The 22,828-nt window shown below is 35.1% G+C and overlaps 1 protein-coding gene across 3 annotated transcripts in view; it reads left to right on the plus strand.

Moving 5' to 3' along the window:
* Positions 1-996: 996 nt before the first annotated feature.
* The window catches only part of LOC142337441 (uncharacterized), an 81,601-nt gene continuing 59,769 nt past the window's right edge, over positions 997-22,828 (plus strand). For 2 of the 3 annotated variants that reach the window (XM_075386667.1, XM_075386669.1), the window contains exon 1: positions 3,285-3,451. The gene's annotated coding sequence lies outside the window, so the exon portion shown is untranslated. Of the gene's footprint in view, positions 1,067-3,284; positions 3,452-22,828 lie in introns of those variants that run through there. The other variant, XM_075386668.1, reaches the window with a different exon arrangement.

Consider the following 22,828-nt stretch of genomic DNA (forward strand, 5'->3'; position numbering starts at 1 on the left):
AAATAAAAATAATTAAATCTGTGTTTGTCCCTTTTGCGTAGATTTTTGAGCCATTTCGCCATCATTTCGGATTCTTGATAGGTTCTGATATGCTGCGATTGTTTGATTTAAACTAAGCTTGAAAAGTTCTCCTTGAAGTTCCGTTCATATTTTATAAGTAGAAATGCAATTTTAGAGCACAAAAGCGAAGTCAAAAAAATTAATCAATGTTTTCACTCGCTAAAGGTTTGGTAAAACCTGAAACTTTATTTTAAAGCCCTAGCAAAAACAGCGATTTTAAAAAGAAACGATTTAAGAATAAAAAATTTTTTTCTTTCTGTAATGGAAGTAAAGTTTTGATCGCAAAATTCAGGAGCTAAATATGGTTCCAGAGTCACAAATCGAAATTTTCACTTTTCTAATTTTAGTACCAAAACTTTTTGATTTTTAAGTGTCCTGTATAACTTTCTTGTGAAACAAAGTTTGCCTTTGATATTGTAAAAAAATACTTCGAACATTGTTCATGTTTTGAACTATGCGTTTAATAACACTCAATTAGGAGTGGCTATAAATGTCCCTAATGAACTTTCTAAGACTTTGGAACCAAATTACTATAAAAGTAACAAACCAAAAAAAGTTTTTGAAACGTTTTTGGAATCCTGTGAAAATACTTGAAATGCAAGTGGAGTTGGTCAGCTGTTTATATGGATATACATTATAATAAGTGTAGTGAAGGAATAATTGAATCTATATACAGAAACTATTCGATTATTTTTGTAGATTTATTCCGTTTCTTTCTCCCCATATAAGTGAATGCATTCTATTTGCATTCCCATACGCATGTGTCATATTGTTACATTACGAGTTACTATCTAATGTTGCGTGCTCTATATTTGGGGGTGCATAGCGTACTGGGAGGCACAGATCATTTTTAAAATTTATATGTGTTTTCAAGACCCTTGAATGTTCGCTATTAATTTAAGCAATCACTTTTGATTTTGTCTTGATTTTGATTTAGTCTTGTTTTTTTTGAAAGAATTTGTCTCAGTTATCGCCAACAATAGTTAACCGAAAATTGCTCTTTTTGGTAAGTACGGATAGTTTTTCTCCTGCTTCCGACAAAAATGACGACAACTGCAGGTGGCAGGACAACCTTCATGTGTTTTTAACATTTCCAACATTTGTTTTGTTATGTCTGCTATCATCAATTAATGCTCGCGAATTTGACACTTTTTAAGAGTAAGCAGCAGTTGAGCAAAAAAAGTATTAATAATTAGTCAACTCTTTTAGAATACTATCTTTGAAATACGTGCCTATTTCGCTGTGCTTTTTCTCTTTGAATATAAACTTTTGGCAGTCTTGGAAATTGGCGCTTTGTAGAAGAAATTTCTTTAATGTGCAAAAATTCTTCTTAAATTGGGCATGTGAAACTTTTGTTGTTGTTCGTTCTCCCATTTCGATCAAGTTTTGGCCCATTTTGACTAAAACAATTTTTTTTCGGTATTTAATTTTGACTAAATTTTGACTTTGCAGATGCGACGACTGAGAACCAATTACTCTGTTTATTATCGATATTGTGTTGCAATTCAAAATTTTCACTTAATTCCAGGACTGCTTTTCTGAAAAAATCGATCTCAAACTATTGAGAGAAATAGGCTTTGGTAGTATCTAGCTTATGCATAGTAAGGTCAGCACCGCCGGGTAAGGCCAGAGGGAAAATAGTGGCTTGGTCCTGCAAGTATATGTTCGAACGAGGTCGGGAAATTATGTGCAAACGCACATTACTGAGCCTCCATGTGTTAGCTATCGATTGAAGCTAACATAATTCACGGGGGTTTCCTATAACTGCACCCCCTCCCCTCCCCACGAAATTATAGTCCCTCATCATGGTATGTTTACCATGGTTAAAAGATGGGGGCTATACGTTGTATGACCACTAACTTGGGGGTGGGGCTATAATTGCAAAGACCAAATAAAACCCAACTAAACATTTAAAGAACTTTAGCGCACGTTTCTATGACATAAACAACATGCGGCAATTGATATATCTCAGCACCAAATCAACAATGAGAAAACAACAAAAGATAAAAACATAAAATGATGAAATCTGTAACGATAATTAGATCTAACCCCCCCCCCCCGCCCCCGACTCCACCGGTTCAGTAATGGGCTTATATCTTTTACGCCCCCTCCCCAGTGTCTCACGTGCTACATTTTTTCTTAGTTACATGGTATGTAACAACACAATTTGTAAATGGGGTCCGTAAAAACATTTTTGGGGGAAGGGGGGGCACAGAAGAGATCTCAATTTCTTTCGACGTGTTAAAAGCCTGCGTTCTGTTGGGCCTTTAATCTGTTTATTCAAGTACGATTTCTGACCATTTTTCAATTCAGCATGTTTAAGAGCAATTAAGAGAGTCAAATAATGATAATGGATAATTTAAAGATTACTCTCAACGGGGGGGGGGGGGGGGGGGGCTGGGTGGTAGCTCAGCCTTTAGCGTGCTTTAAAATATCTAAAATTCTAATTTTCTTTTCTGTTTTTTGAATCTGATTTATTCTCAATCATGTTCTGATCAGAATTGTGGCTGTTCTTCTAAAATGGCGCCCACCATTTTGTTTCCAGACATTTTCGAGAGCCTTCGAGATTTAATGACAATTATGAATTATTTTCTAAATTATGTCGTGATGTTAGAATGACATCAGGTCTAATTGTCAATGAACTTACCTAACCGGTGCATTTGAGAGCAAAATAAGTGTTTTTGTTTTTTGATAATGTCAAGCTCATTGAAAAACACTTAACATTTGACATTCTAAAAGCTTTTATTAAATTATTTTTAGCCTCTCTTTTTTCAAATCGAAGAGAAACAATATGTTCTCCAGTCCTTTGTTCAGAATTTTGTCTGCACCTTATTAATTCGATGCTATATGAAAAGCCATAGAAAGCCGAACAATAAAAAGATTAAAATCCTAAATTGGCTGATTTTCATCTGAATGAAATTGTCCGGATTAATCTTGGCCAATTTTGCAAAAGATTATAAAAATGTACCATGCATTTTGTAAATAGTAAACAATAAATATGGATAAAATTATATTTCTTTTCACATATCTTCTTAGAGATATATATACTGAACGTATACACTTAAGATCAAATTTATAATTTATAGTTGCTTCGAGTGAAAAAAATTGCTTTCCAACCAATTGAAATTTGTCCATATTTGATCAAATTTGTTCCCATTTTGCTCTTCAGTATTTCAATTATTTCCATTTCCTTGCTGCTCCGGATAAAGTTAATAGCACGACTGTTAAAAGGCGCGTCTTTAACGTCAAAGAAATTATTGAAAAGCTGCTACAATTGTTGACATTTATTTGACGTTTACTAATTCTGAACTCAATTGTTACAGTTATTCAATTTTGTTCCCTGGCTTTGCCTAATTTTTAAAATCTTAGCTTTGCTGTGGTTTAACAGACGGTTTGTACTTATTTTGTTTTATTTAGTTAATAAGCAAATGGCTGTGATTGTCACGTTTTTTGCGAAAATGTTGCTAAAGTCTTTTTAACTTAACTACTCTATTTTGAACTTATTTGGATGTTTTATGCCACAAAACAACTAAAAACTAAGTTGCGGTTATATTTTGAACTCGCAGGCGAAAAAGGAATGTACTAAACAATTTAAAACTAATTTTAGTTAAATCAGTGACCGAGTTTGGAACGTCTGCTTCGGGTTGTGTTTGTAATTTCAAACAATTTCATACATAAAAGATCTTTTTTTCCCATTTAGCAGGGAAAAGATAATTCTCATCGCTTTTGGGCTTTATTCTTTGTTTCTTGGTGAATTCTTTAGGTAAAAAATGTTCATATTTTGTGAGCAATTAGTGTTGTTCTATTATGCTGCACATGAACGATCATTTAAGTCGACTTGAATTCAAATTGGTGCTGAATTTTAGTCTATATAGATCAAAATCTTGTACCGCTTTTTATCCACATTAATTTGACCCCCTATCAGAAAGAAGCTGAGCCATTGATGTGGTTGACAAAAAGTGACCAGGAACTAGGAAAGATATTATTAGAAAGAACAGCAGTGATCCATCAAACTTTAGCATTCATCAGAAGCCATCCTGAAAACAAATAACTAATATTTTTTTCAAACGTTCGAACGGATACGCGTAAGTGCCTAGAAGAGCAACTGCTCTAAATCAATTGCTCCCCAAGTTCTCCAAGACCTTTACAGCATAAGTCTCCAAAAACGTTCTCTTCAAATATTACATGCAACAAAATAAGGCACCTTACGAACAATCAGAAGCAGCAGCAGCGAAATCAAGCAAACATCGGGTAGTAAGTAGTAGGTGATTGAGGCACCACCTTTGCTCAAACCCCCTCTGTAAACCAACCAAAATTTTGAGTTTTGAAGGGTTGTTACAAAAACTGGAATCCATGTCAAACACCAAAAATTGAGACAACAAAATCAAAGGTGAAATCCTACATACATACTTTAACAATTACGTTTTGGAAGAACACTTGTATCTCCCCAATTATTACTTTCAACAAATGCATGTATCTCCAGCACTAACAAAAGCAAGAGTCTTGAATGCCCCAAAAAACAAAGTGACTATTTTTAATAATGCAAGGACTGCACAAACAGATGAAATCCGAGTAAATTCAAGAGTTCACAAGGAGAATTCGTAAGTTGACCGAAAGAACCATTGGCCACCTTAATGTAGCGGGTCGACAAGGAGCCGACAAGGAAAAGTTCATGAAAGGATTGGTGGCCGGAGAAATGAGATACACGCTCCTGTATGAAAAGACCAGAAATTTTAATGACGCCACAGACCAAGTCATCTCCAGTCGGAGTCCAGTCGAACCGAGAGAATGGACACGTAAAAGGAAAAAAGCAGTAAGCAATACCCTATTTTTAAGCCGTGAAGAACTGTCTCCATCGGCTTTCAACCAAATAATTGAATTCCAGACAAGAACTTTAATAAACTGCTAGAACATGAGAGAAAAATTCCTCAATATATAAACAAAATTTCAATCAGAATGCATTTATTCCGAGACTCAAAATTGCAGTCCTAGAAACCCCGATGGCTTCCGAGCTAGGTCTTGGGCGAAGCAACATAATAATTGCCGTGAGTTTGCCCACCTGTTCAATCAGTGTCCGCAAAAAACAGCGATTAAGCACCGTATTTTGGAGACTTTTTGAGCAGATCAACAACCAATAGTCAAGTGTTTTACTAAAGGCAAACTATACGACCAGATAAGTAGCATCAACAAAAAGAAAACAGAAACCTTTTTCGTGTCCACTGTCTACGTTTTGTTTGGTTTAGTTGGTCACAATTACAGAAATTTTGGTTTCACGGAAACCGGGAACAACCTTAACAGTCTGTCAGTGACAGCATGCATACAGTATGATCATCGGACCAAACTCAGGCCCTTCCGTAACATGCTTTCTCGGACACCTATGATCTGGTCGAAGGAGGTTTTAAAGTAATCAAAGTTTGAGACTGGCGTTGAATTGCCAGCGGATCTCCTCTTGATTGGCTATACCGATGCATCACTGAAAATCGGACACCAAATAGGAGAGGATAACACAAACCCGATTGATTGTTACGCAGAAGAGCCTGATGGAAAAATATGGCAGTGTTGATAGTTAACTGTTTGTTTTCAAACTGATATTCCTAGACATCTACACATCACGATAAGACAAAAAAGAATACAAAACTAAAGCAACAGGAAAATGTTGAACCGGAGCAACTACGTTTTTTTAATTAGATGATTCTTCTAGTAACGTCCTGTCCTGAGAGCATCGAGCAGATCTGTTTTTTTGTCATTGCCGGGTTGAAATCAACGAACAGATGTCCAAAGAAGACTGATCACTGAGCTAAGAGACTTTTTCGCAGTAATCGATGAGCCCGGACTCAATTCCTTGATATTGGCATGATGCATTAGCTAACATTGCACAACCCGAAACAGCGTTATTAAACCAGGATAGTTGCCAATATGAGTACCTCAGACTTCTATTTGTTATTTCAGCAATAAATGACGGACTTATTCAATGTTCAATTGTTGGCTGTTCTTTAATGCATCTTTTGTTAAGCCCTCGAAACTGCAGGAAAGAAAAGACAAGATCCTTTACAGACAATAATTGCAATACAATTCTGCAAGATGATAGCCGATATTCTAGGACCTGTTGAATTTGGAAAAAAACCGCGGCAAAATACAAACTGGTATTAACAGACTAATTCACGGATTACATCGTTTGCGTCCCGTTGAAAATATTTTGATAAAAGTTTGCCAAAGCGATAATCGGGATCTGGATAGTGACAGTTGGAGCACCCGGCTGACACCTTCATACTGACACCCAATAAAATTTCTGCAATTAATTTTTACTTGAAGTTTGAAAGAGGTTCGGATCAGTGAGGAAAAAACATCTGCATAGCGCCTGCAAAAATTGTCATGATAGAACGTCACAACCGTTTAACGGCAGATGTAATTTCTAGGTATCGCGATAATAATCCGAATTTCTGGGACTGCATTTCTCCGAACAAGGAAATTGTTTGCAAAAAACAACGGTACACGCAACGACTTCACAAGCTCCATTTGTCTTGGCATTTGGACAAAAAGGCAAACACCCGACCATGGACAATCAGGTGCCAAGAAAGGAAACCAGATCTTCCGACTCTGAAAAACTGCATATTCTCAAAAATCACGGCAATTGCGAAGCAATGACAGAAACAGAAGTGCGGACCTTCAAATCAGTGTGTGTGTGTGTGTGTTTGTGTGTGTGTGTGTGTGTGTGTGTGTGTTTGTGTGTGTGTGTGTGTGTGTGTGTGTGTGTGTTTGTGTTGTGTGTGTGTGTGTGTGTGTGTGTGTATGTTTGTGTGTGTGTGTGTGTGTGTGTGTGTGTGTGTATGTGTGTGTGTGTGTGTGTGTGTGTGTGTGTGTGTGTGTGTGTGTGTGTGGGTGTGTGTGTGTGAGCGTGTGTGTGCGTGAGCGTGTGTGTGTGTGTGTGTGTGTATGTGTGTATGTGTGTGTTTTGTGTGTGTTTGTGTGTACTTTTTGTGTGAACTTATCACGATTTTAGCGCGTCGTTTTTCAAATGAGATTTACTGATTAACTTGATTTACTGAAACTATATTTTCATTTTGTTTTCATTTTCTTACTGGAAAAGCTTCCTTTGTTTTTCACTGGCTATTATTTTTCAGATTCTTCCGTTAGGCAATATTTCTTTGTAAACAATTTTAGACTCCTTTTCAATGAATTGAATTTGCTAGATTTTTTTGTGTGTTTGAGACCAAGGGCAGCTGATTCGATACAAAAACCAAAACCAAAGAATAAAGCAGCCAAATTAGTGGTCTTTCTGTCGCTCATTTCAGCAAACAATTTTTGAATTCTATAGTGTTGAAAATTCAGAATTGAACTTGGCGTCATTATGGACAGAAAAGTCCCAATTGAATTAAAAGAACAACTGCTCTCAAATTACTGAATTCGAGCACAGCCAGAATTATTACTTTTATATTCTAAATAATATATGATCAAATTGAACTCATGTTCATTTACAAACAAGAAGTAGGTGGTTGGTGGGGGACATAAAGGCTCCAACTGATTCTACCCTAGTCCACAACCCCCCCCCCCCCTCCCCCCCCCCCCCCCCTCACCGCCCCGTACCCTCGCCTTCCCACCTCCTCTTCGTTCCATCTGCACCTGAACACCCCCCCCCCCCACCACACACACGCCGCCCATAAACCCCAGCTTAATTCAGAGGCTGGGAGCTAAAAAGCTAACAATTATAAAGTGTAATGTTTTCAGGGGAGGGGGGAGGGCATGCGTCCTTACTATAGAGATAGACTATAGAGGAGCTAAAATTTCTAATTTCTTTCACGAACTAATTTGCATATAATCAGTCGCCGTATTCTTATCCCACATTTTCATACTTTGACAGCTCTACAATAGTCAGATAATTCAGTTCTCTCTTAGCATGGCAACTATCAACTTTGATTTGACAAATGAAGGTATAAAAATGTCCCTTCTGTAGTTCACTGACTTTCTTCCGTTTTAGATGAAGCTAGCCGCTATTTGTATGTATTCTGTGATCTGAACCCCCCCCCCCTCCACCCCTTCCCCTTAAGGTCCCCTTTATAACGAGAGTTGAGCATTTTTACAGTCTTTCCTTGTGCCATGGTTTCACGACAGCACTAAGCTGCTGGGTTCATTCAATTTTTGACTGTGCTCCATCTAATTATACACGATAGCATTCAAAATCTGATCAGCTAAAAGATTATTGGATCTTTTCCGTTTGTGCCCCCCAGCTTAGGCACAAGAGGAAAAGATCCAGATTATTACTGAGTGAAAACTAGTTAACCAGTTGGAGCAATAATGAATTGATTTAAAAAAATAAATTTAGTTGGATGGTCAGTTAGAGGTACAAATTGATGTATTTCAAAAACAATAGTCCAACATTAGTCCAACAAGGATAACCAATAAGAAAAACAGTTCTCTTTGAGTGGCTTCCCAAATGAAAACCTAACATAAAAAACTTTTTTAGCCGTTTCTCACTGGGAAAAAAGATCAATCTAATTTCTGCGCTATCGAATGCATGTTTCATTGAGGCTGTTGCAAAAATTTTTGAACGTTGGTTTTGTTAAACTTTTTAATTATGCTGGCTGAATTCTTAGAGATAGCAGGACGTTAAAAGGGTGGCGGTCAAGCAAGCCGAATTTTGAAAATGAGGTCAAGGAAGCCAAAAAATTTTCGGATACCCGTATTTTAAGTTGCCCCTGGCGGGTCGGTGGGCGCGCTTCGCGCGCGTCGCGGCTTCGCCGCGATAACCGGCCCGCTATTTCCGGATTACATCCCACAGCGGATGAGAGGCATGGCCATGGACAGCGGTCTGCTGAGGCCCGTACCCACTAGATGTCTAAAAATTGACGCATTTTTGTTTCTTTGGTGCATTGGAATACATTATGCACTATAATACTACGCGCAGTATTGATTGTAACGGCTGACAATGTATTATTTCCGATAGATAACATAACTAATACATATATGGGCTTGCTAACTAATACATACCTTCGGCTTGCTTTTCTGTCGGCTTGCTTGCCTATCGGCTTCCTTTGCGTTCGCCACTTTGCATTCGCCCGTTAAAAGCCTTTATTAAAATATTCGTGAGAGATTGTTCTTGAATTGATGTTTAAAGAACCTCAAATTCACAGCATGATATAAATTGTTTTCATGCCAAATTTTTGCATGGAAAAATGAGCAAACGAACAAACCGAAGTTGAATAATTTAGTCAATAATTCAGTCGAAAGTGTTCGATAACTTTCAGGGCGTGCGGCTCATAACCCCCCTACTGTTTCACGTGTTGTGCACGTGATCAAAGAAAACAGAAACATTTCTGTTAACAGATACTGACAGAAAATCTTATTCAAAACACAACAAAGCAATTGTACTTTTTGATCCCGCAGTGTACGCGTTGTTTATTGCAAATAGTTAAAGCAATACTATTTTATGGGTAACAGCTTTTGGAAGACAAAACATTAGGGCGCAAATTTTGACAAAAACTGATAGTCTAATTTGGTCCTTTTTACTTCAAAGTTTCAAGGTTGAGAATGTTACATTGTGAAAATGAGATCACAAAACTAGTAATTAAAATGCCATGACTGGCATTAACTATGTTTTCGATGGACAATAACAGCACATGTATCAACACGGTACTTGTGCGTATACTGAGACAGGTAAAACTGAGACATAATTTATCGGGTGTCAATTAATTTTGAGAAATGGCGCGTGCTTGACTGGCTAATGGTTACTCCAGACAAAAAGCCATATTGAGATAAATTGTGGGAAATATGAACAGCACCGTCCAATATTGAAATTATTTTTGTTATTGTTTTTAATAATTCCAGCTTTCTTGTCTTTTCACCTTTAAGTAGACCTGGTTAGTAGAAATTTATAGTTTTTAAACAGACTTTTTATGGACGAGATTGGAAATAAATTGTCAAGCACTAAATTTGATCAAATTTTCCTCTGACTGTAGTTTGAAGTGATCATGAGAGCAGGACTTGAACAAAAAGTCTGCACCCTAGTAAGAGAAAAACTTGAAATCTATATTTTTCCAATTTGTTTGCAATAATTTGCAAAAAATTGAATTCAACACTATTTTTTCCTGTTCGCATGGCTTCACTCGCCAGTTGCTAGAGCTGAAATAGTTAATCAACTGTCGGAAACTACTGAAGTCAGTTTAAAAACTTTAGTAAAATTTTTTTGAAAAAGGTGATCATTTATATGTGAAATGAAAGTGGAAAAAAAATCTAAATTCACCAATTTCATTTTTTTCACCTGATGCAGTTTAATCTTTAATTGTCAGTTTCCCATTTTCCTACCGATGTTTTAACACCTCCGCCTACCTTTCACAGCCTTCAAAAGTGATGAACAAATAAGAAAACAAAAGTTTTCCTCTATTTCTTTTCCCTCTATTTTTCACCAGTTGTTTGGCCGCAGTAATTACACAGAGCTCTTGTTAAATTAGAAGAAATTACACAAAATTTTGATTTATGAAGAGCTAATTTAGGTACCTAATTTCTTAAGACCCATAATTTTGCGTAAATGCCTATCAAAAACTTATCTTGTCAGTCCACAATTTTTAATCTGAGGGACGCTTACACAATAACCTATCAATTAGGTGCTTGATGATCCGGGAGCCGAATTGGATAGCGACTCAGTGCTGACTCATATAAATTGCAGAACGAGTAGTTTTTTCACCATTGTAGGACAAGAATTAACTCAAGTCACACACTGTGCTGATAATCTCTAATTTTTTTTCTCTTCAGTTTTGTGTTCCCATAATGCTGATAATCTGCTATTTCAATGCGCATCATCTTAAACAGTCTAAATGTTTAATTTGCTTGGAACTCAGTTTACTCTTCCGATTTTCATGTTGTTTAACAAGATCCCCACAGGGTGTACAACCAGTTTGCTTCTCAGCTAGCAGCGTGTGAACAGTATTGAACACTCCGCTCTTAAGATGTTCAGATTGACTAGCAAACTAATACAGTTTCTGGTTACTAACCTATGGCAAGATAAGATTGAGAGTTCAAAAACTCAGCAGACAATTCTTTTTTACAGACTCTCCACCGTAAAATAGTTTTTAAGTGATTATTTAATAGTTTAAAAGTTCAAAGGAAAAAAAAGAAGCAATTTCCATTCTTCCAATTATGATATTTTATCGTATTTGCTGCTAAGCGTTTTCTATTTCAGAGGTTTACAATATTTTTATTTTCTGGCTGCATGGGAAAGCTGTTGAACTACCATTTTTTAAAACAAAAAACAACAGACTGAAACAGTAATTGAGAGAATTAGCCACTGAAAATGTTTTAAAACCGTTATTTTAAAAATTATTATTTTTTGTACTTTGAAAAGATGGTTTTAAGTAAAAGTTGATATAAAACAAATTTAAAAACTAGCCAAGATATTGTTGGGAAATAGCCGCCTTCGACGAACATCGGGATCGAAGCAGAAAATAAAAAAGATAGCAATTGAAAGAATTTTTCCCAAGTGTCTGAAAGTGTTGTTATTGGGTGCGCAGTTTCAATTGGATTATAATCTTATAATTATATTAATTTTTTTCTAAACAAAAAGCTACTTAGCTTAACATTAATGTAATATGACCCAATGACCGACATCATAGGGAGTTGCGAGTGGTATCACTAAAAAGCCCGTGCAGTGCAGAATAAGGAACCAAAAAGATTTTATAGAATTTGGTCCTCTAGAGCGAGTTAGCGCGGTTTCATTTAAAAAAAATATTTTTACGACCAATTTGCGTTATTTTAATTCATATTTTGCGGAATTTGTGACTAAATATTTGTCAATTTTACTAAAATATGGTAGAATTGTTAACAATATTGTTGTTGGATTTATTTATAAAGACAAAAAAGTATTGTTGACTATTTTGATTTATTTTATTTTGGCTGATTTTTCAAAATTCAGCCATTGTCATCACAAATTGCACAAAATAGGTTTCTTTGGTTCACTTTGATTCAATTTGATGGAAGTACACGCCCAAAAAACACTAACACAACCTTTGTAAATTCCAAAGAGAATAGTTCTACTTCCACTTCCTTCGAGAGATCTCTGCAGAAGCTCACTGTTGATAGGTCTTATTAGCTTCCTAAGTAGTTCCATTTTTATGTATCTATTGTTTTGAATCTAGAATCTAGTTTTTAGCTCATGGTCATTTTGACTTTTAAAATTAGTTATTTTTAAATAAAAATTGCTAATTGAATTTTGCCACTATTTTCCTCTTAATTTGGTCAATTTGTAGATTAGTGTCAGCAAAGAAGAATGCGCGTTCTCTCCATGGAATTAAATTTTAATCTCTACCGTGGGTTTAAGCGTTAAGTTATGTTTTTCTGATTTTGATACTACTAGATTTCAATTTTCTTTGTTTTTAGGCACTTGCCAATTTTTCACGTTTTTTTACGTTTTGTCACATTGTCACAATATCGATAGTCCACCTATCACAATATCGGCGTTCAAAATAAGGCACAACTGAACATACCCAAATCTTTAAAGGTATAGATTAAGGTTATAACGGCTTTCTCGTGTAATTTAACAAAAAATTTTCATTTTTGTCTTTTACTGTCGGTTTTAAGTGGTCTTTTTAGTTGCATGAAGTATCCCGGTCGTCAATTACATGCCTCCTTGTCTTTTCATAGAGAAATAAATGAGCCAATTTTTAGATTTTAGCAGATAGCTGATGGTTTTCACGACTTTGGAAACAATTGCTTTAGAAAACTAATACTTTTTTGACTTCGCATTTTTGTTCTTTTTTATTGTCTACTTTTTACCTATCCTCGTTAATTACAGATCATATAAAAAAAATTTAGACGCGTAGTAAGTTTCAATTATAAAAAGTTGAATGTCTTTTTTTGATTCGTTATGATTTTGCTTGCTTCGTCACGGGTTTTTCGCAAAAACAAGTAATTTGTTTTTTTTTGTTTTTGTCTATATTTGACGTTCATTTGTTAGACGAAAGACTTACTCTAAATAACTACAGGTCTTACAGGCTGGTTTTGGATGAATAAGTGAACCTATTTAATTGCTTAATTTTGTAGCTAAGGGTTTTTTTGGTTTTCATCGACTTTGAAATTAATTTTTATCGAAAATTACAAATAATATTACTAAATTTTTCGCTTTTCTCTTTTTTGTCGAGTTGTTACCTAGGTAATAATGAAAGTTCACATAAGATAATATTAGTGTTCACAGAAGGCGCAACCGAACATTTTTTAAGGGAATTGATATGGCTTTACGGATGCGACAGCGTTTTCTCGCAAGTTTCTATGGAGTTTTTGTTTGTTGTTTCTATTTGTTGTTCTCTTTGCAACCGCATTAAAAATTGATTAATGACATATCTTAATGCTCAGATATAGAGGCATAGGGGATTACAAACCAAATGGAAGATTTCAGTTGGTACCTAATGATTTTGATTACATTGAATTTATTGGTTTTTAAAAGTATATGCGAATTTTTTAGTTTGCAGTTTTTGTTCTTTTTAGTCTAATTGTTACCGAGCCTTATTATGGAATGGTCCTATACTTTTTCTATTGAAGTACGGGTGTTTTTGTTTAATTCCAGCTTTATCTGATGCTCTTTTGACATTGCTATTAAGTTTTTTCTAGATGGACAAAAAGTTTTGGATGAAATTAATGTTTTGTGTTGTTTGTTTATGTTGTTCCACTTGATTCGCTTTCTTAATAAAAGCAGATATCATCAATCTTATGCGCAATTTTGTTACTTCACTGAGTTATTTGCTTTGAAGGCGATCTTGTTTTTCTTCCACCAATTTTTTTCTGAAAATTACCTGATTTTTTTGGGTTTTCTATCTGTTCCTCATTTGGTAAACAATTATCCTAAAAATGTGAATGAGCGAGGTCGAACGCATTTTACCGACCTCTTTCTTTTTAATAGAAACAGTGATTTAGATAGTTAACAAATCAAACGTGAAAGTCGTGACTTATTTGAACAAAAAACATGAACGAAAACGTGAATAAAAAAAACATAGGCCGGTTAGTTCGGGAAACGACTCAAAGAGTTCGCTCCGCCATGACGCATAGTCGTTCAATGAACTATTATATAAAAAATAAGCTAGCAAAACGCAACAAATGAGACAAAAATTGAAAAAATTTTCCTAAAAAAATTAATTGAAATAAAATTTAGAAAAAGTATTAACTCTTTTTATGACACAAGTACTTCTAACAGAAAAAAAATCGTTTTTTTGTATGCAATTGAAACTATGATTTTGCAAAAACCCCAATAGGCAAGCCATCCCAGGCTCACAAAATTTCCTATTTCTGAAGACATCGAAAAATTGCAACAATTTTGAAAAAATAGTAACAAATTTTAATATTTTTTGGGTCATTTTTCTCGACTAAAAACTGTTTTATACCACAGAAACTAATCTTCTGAAAACCGCAGCATCTGATACAAAGAGAAGTCCCAGAATTTCAATAGCATTTTGCGAATTCCACTTTGTATTTTTGAATGAGATATTTTTCTTCTTCTGTCTATGCACAACGGCAACAATTTTGGCTGCATTTTATTTATCGTTGTCCATCTGCAAAACAATTTTACAGCAATTTTCAAATTCGGAAATAGATCAGCTTGTTTGGTGCCGATTGTAAAGGTGTCGCCGCTTTGTCAGATTCACCCCCATACCGTCTAAAACCACCTGATTTTTCACCCCCCCCCCCCTTCCCATCATTAAACCCCTGTTATTTAACCAATCTATCATTTCAACCTTTATTAACTTCTTATAATATTGGCACAATTAACCTTCAAAATAAAGGATGCAGAGAGATTCAGTAACGAGTTGAGGGATTAGTACTCAAAGTTAGAGATTTGTAGGATTAAAAAATTTTTTGAGGTAAAATATCTGCGAGGTGAAAAATTTCCAGAGTGGAAAACTTGGAGGGTGAAAAATTTGCGAGCCGAGAAAGTTGCATTGTGAAATGACATGGGGGTGAAGAGATTTAGTGTCGCAGTATGGTTAAATGAATCGGGGTGAAAAGAATTAGAATCGATTATGGAACCGTTCAAATTATCAGCTTAGTCTATGCTCAGTTAGCTGTGTAATCATTTGTGGAGCAGAGCCGAAAATAGAACTGAACTGAATTCACTCATTCGGGGCTAATTGGCCCGGGCTGACTTCTTGTCCCGAGATTTGCTATCATAAATGCGTCAACATATCTTTTCAAGGGAATAAAAAGTCGCTAAAGTATATCGAGCGCTATAGAATTAGTGGTTCTATAAATCTTATTTTCGCCTTATTTAGAATTTTCAGATCTGATAGATAAAAAAAGCTTTAAATAAAAAGCTTTAGATAAAAAGCTTTGTTTTTCAAGTCAAATTTCAGTCTTTAAGTAATATACTTCCTCATAATTATAAAATCGGTCCACCCCTACGCAATTTCACAAGTTAATGAAAATTCGTCAATAGGATCGATCATGCAATAAAAGAGGTATAAGCCGATAGGGTACAATTTGTTTATATATAACCCTTAGAGTTAATGACACAGAAAAGGGAACCTTTTTCTGATTAAACACGGCAGCGCACGAATTATAGGTGCTACATGACAAAATTCACTATGCCATAATACCCAATTTACTTCCTTTGATCATTGCATTGAAATTAAAAGCCTGCTTTAGAATCCTTAAAAAGCATAATTTGATCGCGTGTTGGGTTGTCATAGTTTCATTACAAGGCCCAAGAGCCCCTGGGGCGTGGCCATGGCCCTGCAGACAGGTAGGGATTAGATTCTCCCAAAAAATAGTTAATTCGTACTCAAGCAGGTTATCCCTATACTGGTTATCAAAATGTCAGAAGTATGAAATACTGCATTTTCGAGGAAGAAACATTTTCAAGACAATTTATAATAGTAATATTTTACATATGTATATATATATATATATATATATATATATATATATATATATATATATATATATATATATATATATATATATATATATTGCTCATTTTATTGTTCCGACCCTCTTGAGGGGGGAGGAACTATATACTCAACTGGGTTTTTTTTTGTTCCGTGAATTTTCGCCGCTCGATATATTCATCGTAGAGAGTTGAGACTGGTATCATTAGAAAGCTCGTCCAGCGTAGAATATGGAATTAAAAAGATTTTTTTAATTTTCGTTTTCTACAGGGGGTTATCGAGGCTTAAACTTCTGAGAAAAGAAGAGTGAATTCACGTTGTTTTTATTCACATTTTCCGGAATTTTTGCCTAAATTTTCGTCAATTTTGCTAAAATTTGTTATAATTTTTAAGAATAGTGTCGTTGATTTTATTTTTGAAGACGAACAAGCATTTTTGATTGTTTTGATTTAATGTTTTGGTCAAAAAATCTTGATAAACATTTCAAAATTTAGCCTTTTTCATCAACAACAGCACGAAATAAGCTACTTTAGTCCACTTTGATTAAATTTGCCTACAGTACACCCCCAAACAACACTCATACAATCTTTGTAGGCTCAGAGGGGGCCTATTTCTACTTCAGAGTCCGCAGAGAGTGCCTTGTAGTTAAAACTTTGCCGTTTTTTGCTAACTTTACTCGTTGATTATCAAAAATGCAAAATTTATTTTGAGTTTCAACTCAGAAATTATCTATATCTACAACATTCGAAAAATCAATTGTTCTTAACGGACAATAAGTATTAACAGGGGTAGTTTTGGGCCATTTTTGGACTGTTACAATCCAAAAAAAATCGGGTTGTAATCAGTCGGTCTTTTTTTTTTTAAAAAAAAGACTTTTTTATTAATAATAAAGAACAGAACATATCAATTCAAAGCTCAGGAGTGATAGGTCCAACCAATTCGCTTGCTAAACAGCTCCAGGCTAATGCATTTAGTTTTTTAATTGAAAGTTTATGGTCGTTTCTTTTTTAAAAACAATTGACTTTTCAATAAATAATGGCTTAATTAACTTTTCCTCTATTTTTTTTCTTAATTTGTTCAACTTCCAGCTTAGTGTCAGCAAAAAAAGACTGCTTCTTCTTTCTACTGAGTTAACATTTATTCTCGGTTGCAGTTTTAAGCCTGAAATTATTGTTTTCTGGCTTTGATACTAGAAGATTTTAGATTTTTGTTTGTTTTGATATTTGCCAGTTTTTCACGTTTTCTAATTTTGTCACATTATCACATTATTGACAGTTCTCACGTCACCTTATTAGCATTCAAATTAAAGCACAATTGAACATATTAAAATCCTGAAAGATATAAATCATCGTTTTAATGGCCTCGACGCCTCTTTCTTGAGGAAATCAATTGAATTTTTTAATTTTGTCTTAACTGTCATTTATACTTTGTCGTTTCGGTCGTATGAAATTTCCTGTATAGTGATAGCTTTCATTGGCTTTTCATGGAAGAATAGAAAAACCGATATTCTTATATTAGCAGATAGCTGATGGCTTTTGTGACTTTCAAACCCATTGTTTTCCAAAATTAAAAAAAGAACTTTTTTAACTTCGCAATTTTGTTCTTTTTATGTTTCTTTTTGTTACCTAATCTCGTTAGTTGATTACAGGTCAAATATGACATTATGGGTGTCAAGGGAATAAAAGGGATTGGTGTCCCAAAATCTTTATTTTAAAGATTTTGTTATGACCTTACTGGCTTCGACACCGCTTTTTCACAAAAAAAAATTAAATTAATTTGATTTTTGTCATATTTGACGTTCTTTTTGTAGATGCAAGAAATATTCTGGATAATTACAGGTCTCGAGGGTTTCCTTTTCATGAAAAAACGACGATATTTAAATAGCTCTTTTTGTAGTTAATGCCTTTCATGACATTGAATGTAATTTTGTTTCGAAAAAAAAATTAAAAGTATTACATACTTTAGCACTTCGCTTTTTTGTCTACCTGTTACCTAGTCTTACTAATGAATGGCCACGTATTACATTATAGCTGTTTGAAGAAGGCGCAATCAAATATATTTTGAGTGCCAAAATTTGGCTTGACGGTTTTGACAGCGTTTTCTGGCAAGTTTCAATTGAAATTTTGTTTGTTCTTTGTTGTTCTTTTTAGCCGCTCTAAAAAATGAATAAGGTCAGGTCCTAATGCCCTTCTATAGAAGCAGTGGTAATCGCAAATTTGTGGTAATATTAATTTATTCCTAATGGTATTTATTACTTTGAAGTTAATTGTTTCAAAAAAATAAGTTAATTTTTTTTACTTTTCTGTTTTTGTTCTTTTTTGTATAATTGTTACCAAACCTTTTTGTGGACTGGTCGCATATGTTTTCTGGTGATTTATAAGTTATTTTTGTTTAGTTTCAGGTTTATCTGACGGTATGTTGACTTTGTTATTAAATTTAGTTTTTAAGAGGGACATAAATTTTTTGATGTAATTAATGTTTGTTGTTGTTGTTGTTTGATTTTGCTGTTCGTTTTGACTCGCTTTCTTAATATTGACATGTTACAGCAATCTAATGCATCAATTTTTACTCCACTGAGTTATTTGTTTTGGAGGTTATCTTATCGTTCATACAGAATTTTTTGAAAAAGACTTGGGCTTTTTTGGGATTCGCAAAAAATAATTTTTGGGTTTTTCTATCTGTTCCTCATTTGGTAGACAATTATGCCAAAATTGTGGATGGGCGGGGTCGGAACCTTATGTGCCATTGCACATTACCGAGCCGCCTTGTCAACTTCTCGGTCTATCTTTCTCTTCCATCCTTGCTCTCACCTCTTTTTTTCGTTTTTATTATACATCCCCTGTAATTTATGCTCAGCCAGCAAGCTCTGATCTTGATCAATTAAACACTAAAGAGATAGGTATAAACCTTACATCTTTCATTTGAGATCTATAACGTTCCGTATGCAAGCTTTGATTGTTTTGCAATCAAATTAAGATTTATCACAAAAATACTTTCAATCGTTGTGCAAAATTCAACTATATCTTAAGTAAACAACGACGTATGGACACCTCTGTAAACAAACCAACTTCGAGTCATCATATTTTGCAGGAGTCCTTTTAGTCACTGGTTCCTCAGTAAACATCTAGGGTTACTTTGAAAAGCTGTTACCGCACCCTTGTCACTGAATTAATAGCAGGGTGATAAAATTAACCAAGCTTTGTCCAAAACAGCGCGTTTCAATTCGTTACTGAGATAAATCCGAAAACAAAAGACATATTGTTATTTCGATATAAAACGTTTTCATTGAAATCCTTGGAATTAAAAATCGGTAAAACAAAAATTGGTTTAAATTGCAAGGCAAACACTGTTGTGGAAAGTCTATTCTTGGGTGCACCTGCCTCCAAATTTCTTTGCGTTAGCTCAAAATAATACACTGACAAGGATTCCGCACATAATATCTTGGAAATCCTTGTGTAAAATTTGTTTGGAAACTGTTGAGTGCGAACCAGTGGCGTGATAAAAAGATGTTTTCCGAATTTACTTTTGCATCTTCAAATTTGTTAGGTAGTCTTGAATGCCGTAAAAAACAGAATTTGTCAAACATGAGGAATAAGGGAAGTCGTTTTTGTCCCTAACTGCTTCAGGTTGTCATATTACTACCATTTCAAAATCATTCGCGGCCGCTCAAAAAGCCAATGCTCTGGTTTTTGGCGCTCGGTTTGCGCCACACCACTGATTTCCGTTCACACATCACTGATTTCCTTTCACAGCCGAAAGTTGAGAGCGGCACCTCGAAAGCCCACAAAAGTTACACTAAGCGTCCAACAATAAAAAACCACTACCAATACTTTATTAGCAATCAAATTTCATTTCTTGCAGCATCAGCATGCGTTACTACCGTTTTGGCGGGCTTGTGGAGTGTCAAAAATGACTTCATATTCGCATACTCCGTGCTCGAATTAGTATATCGACCAATTTTTGTGCTAATCGGAAAACAATATTACTCAATATGACATTCTCAATATCTGGTGCCAATAATTCTTACCTGGAAATACCTGATTTTTTTAAAAGGAAACAATTTGAAAACCCTTTAAACCGTTTTTGTGTGTACTACAACTGATAAGACTGCCCCTATGTTTGTTTTGATTCTACCTTTGCTCCTTTTTCTTTTCAAACAGTCATTTTTTATCTTGAAATATTAAACGCGTTCAGTTTGCACTTCTCTAGGTGCAACCACTCAATGTACGATGCCGGAACAAATCTATGGAACCTGTCATGTAAAAATGAATTTTAAAACTACAATCCTGTAGTGTTTTAAAGAAGTCGGCAAAAAAACACATCCGGGGGGGGGGGAGTGATCGGCTGCATCCTATTTTCGTAAGATTAGTAGGTTATTTTCTTCACTTCAAATTCAAATTCTAATTTTCTTTAAATTACCAAGTTCATTTTCAAAGTTAAACTCGATCTCTAATGGGTGTCAAGAATAAGCTTAGTCTTTTCACTCATTTGGACCTTAAGCTGATGCGCGTAACTTTGCTAAAAAATTAAAGTATATTGACTGCTCATTATACTTAAGTTTAGTAATTCGTTTGTCGACGATATATCGTCTAACTCTATTCTCTGGGGCTTTAGAAACATTAACCTATTTTTGAAAACACTAAACTCAAATATAGGAGAAATCCCTAACTTAGCTCAAAATAACTAAGTTACTGATTACCAGCCGGAGTTTCATAAACTTTACAAGATAGATCTTTGAGGCATTGGTATGCTGGATAAGTTATTGGCATGCTGGTTATTCTAATAACTTTGAAAATAGTAAGAGTAGAATTTTGGAGATTTTGTTCGGTCAGCAATTGGCGCTCATGGTGTCAGCACAATTTACCCAATTCCATTTTACCCAATGCCATTATAGCCAATGCCATTTTACCCAACCTGCCATTTTACCCAATGCCATTTTACCCAATGCCAACTTACCCAATTTACCTCCTTGCTAAATTAACCAGAACGACTATTTAGCCGACTATGATATAAATGGCCCGTGGGACTTGATATGAAACTATCACAACCGAACATGGGATTAGCCATAATTATATAATTAAATGGCCCGTGGGACTTGATATGAAACTATCACAACCGAACATGGGATTATATTGTCCACAAATATTTTAAATCATCCTTCTAATAGCGACTGCTAATTTGTTATTGGATAATTGAACGAAAAGATCAAAGAGCATTGGGTAAGTTGGTATTGGGTAAAATGGAATTGGGTAAATTGTCACGTAACCGGCGCTCATTGGACAAATATGCTTTGCACGTCGCAAATCTCTTTTGAGCAAAATGTAATTATATATAGTTTACGTGTCTCACAGGCGGCTTCATCAACTTATTTTCTTAAACCTGTAGGATGGTCTATGACGTTAATTCATGATTTTATGACACAAGGTTACCAATATCAGAAGGAAGCATTTCTACAAACTAAAAATGTGGGTTGAGTGAATCGGGGTTGAGTAACGGAGTGGAAAACTAATAGGATTGGAGAATTGGGAAAACCGGGGTATTTTTTTCTTTGCAGGTAGTGTTATAGGTTATATGGAATGGAGTAAAAAAAATCCGTTAAAATTAAAAATTGAATGCTGTGCAAATACTTTATTCGGATTTTGGTATAATGATTTACTATATAATGGCACGTGCTCTGTAACTGCGAGGTGCAAAACGTACTGGGGGGGGGGGGCACAATTGGAACAGATCCTTTATAGCAACCCTGCCTTTTGCTATGGATACTCTTCAATATTGTTAAAGCGGTTGATTACTTGAGAAATGTGAAATTTTTATTGTTTCATGGCATATGATTATTGTGATCTTTTCTGACCCCTCCCCCTCCAGCTTAGTGGGCATATATCTTTTACACCCCCAGGCGCACGGGCTGTTTTTTACATTTTACATAGTAGCGTGCTATACAACAACACATAAAAATGTGTTTGAGGGCATAAAAACATTGGTGGGGGGAGGAGGGAGAATACATCCGATTATTGGGTTAAACCTGGTCTATTGTCCGGTTATGTCCGGTTATGCACTCCGTGCTTCCCTCCGCCGACGCACGTGTTATCTCGCTTCTTGCATAATCATTTAATTTTCACAGGATGTTTTAAAACGATGTTGATGAGAGTGAAATTCGGATGTTAATATGGTTGCAAGAATTGTTGCAAGAATAACACCATCTCTGAAGATCATGCGAGGTTGACATCCTTTCACACGAATCTGGGCTGGGGGGGGGGGGGGGGGGGGTTGAATGAACTTAGTTACTCGATACAGTCAGGTCATATAAGGCGAACTGTCTCATTTTTTAGTGACAAATATCTCATAGACAACTTCGGTGTACTATGCTACTCATAAGAAAAAAAGAAATTGGAGCGGTTTTTTTTTTACAAATTTCTTGCTGGATTAATATTGCGTCTCGACTATTTTAGCCCATTATAGGGTGTCTGTTTGAAAAATCGAAGCCAAACACACGTCCTTAACAAATTTAGGTTGAATATCCAAAAATCGTACTTATATCAGGGGAGATTCAGGTTTATTATCTGAGATTGGTTTGATTTGAAACTATTCTCACCACTGTTGAGATTGCCATATTAGCGGCTCAAAGACGTCATCGGGCTCGATAAAATTTGAAAGCGATTAAAATTAAGCTTTAAATTGGAAATAAACTGGCAATTGGTGGACCGTGCCAACTACCAGATATAGAATGTTGTTTTTCACTCAAATAGCATCTTGGATTAAAATTTATTAGACTTACATAAGCACGTTTTCTACAATTAAATAAATATTCCTAATCTGTCAATTAGGATGTTTTTGTTTCCGTCAGCTCCATTTTCATTTACACACCAATTTGACGAGGTGAAAGATATCATAACGCTGAAACTTTTTAC

The sequence above is a fragment of the Convolutriloba macropyga genome, chromosome 4 (genome assembly GCF_964194025.1).
Source record: "Convolutriloba macropyga chromosome 4, txConMacr16.3, whole genome shotgun sequence".
Taxonomy (NCBI): Eukaryota; Metazoa; Xenacoelomorpha; order Acoela; family Convolutidae; genus Convolutriloba; species Convolutriloba macropyga.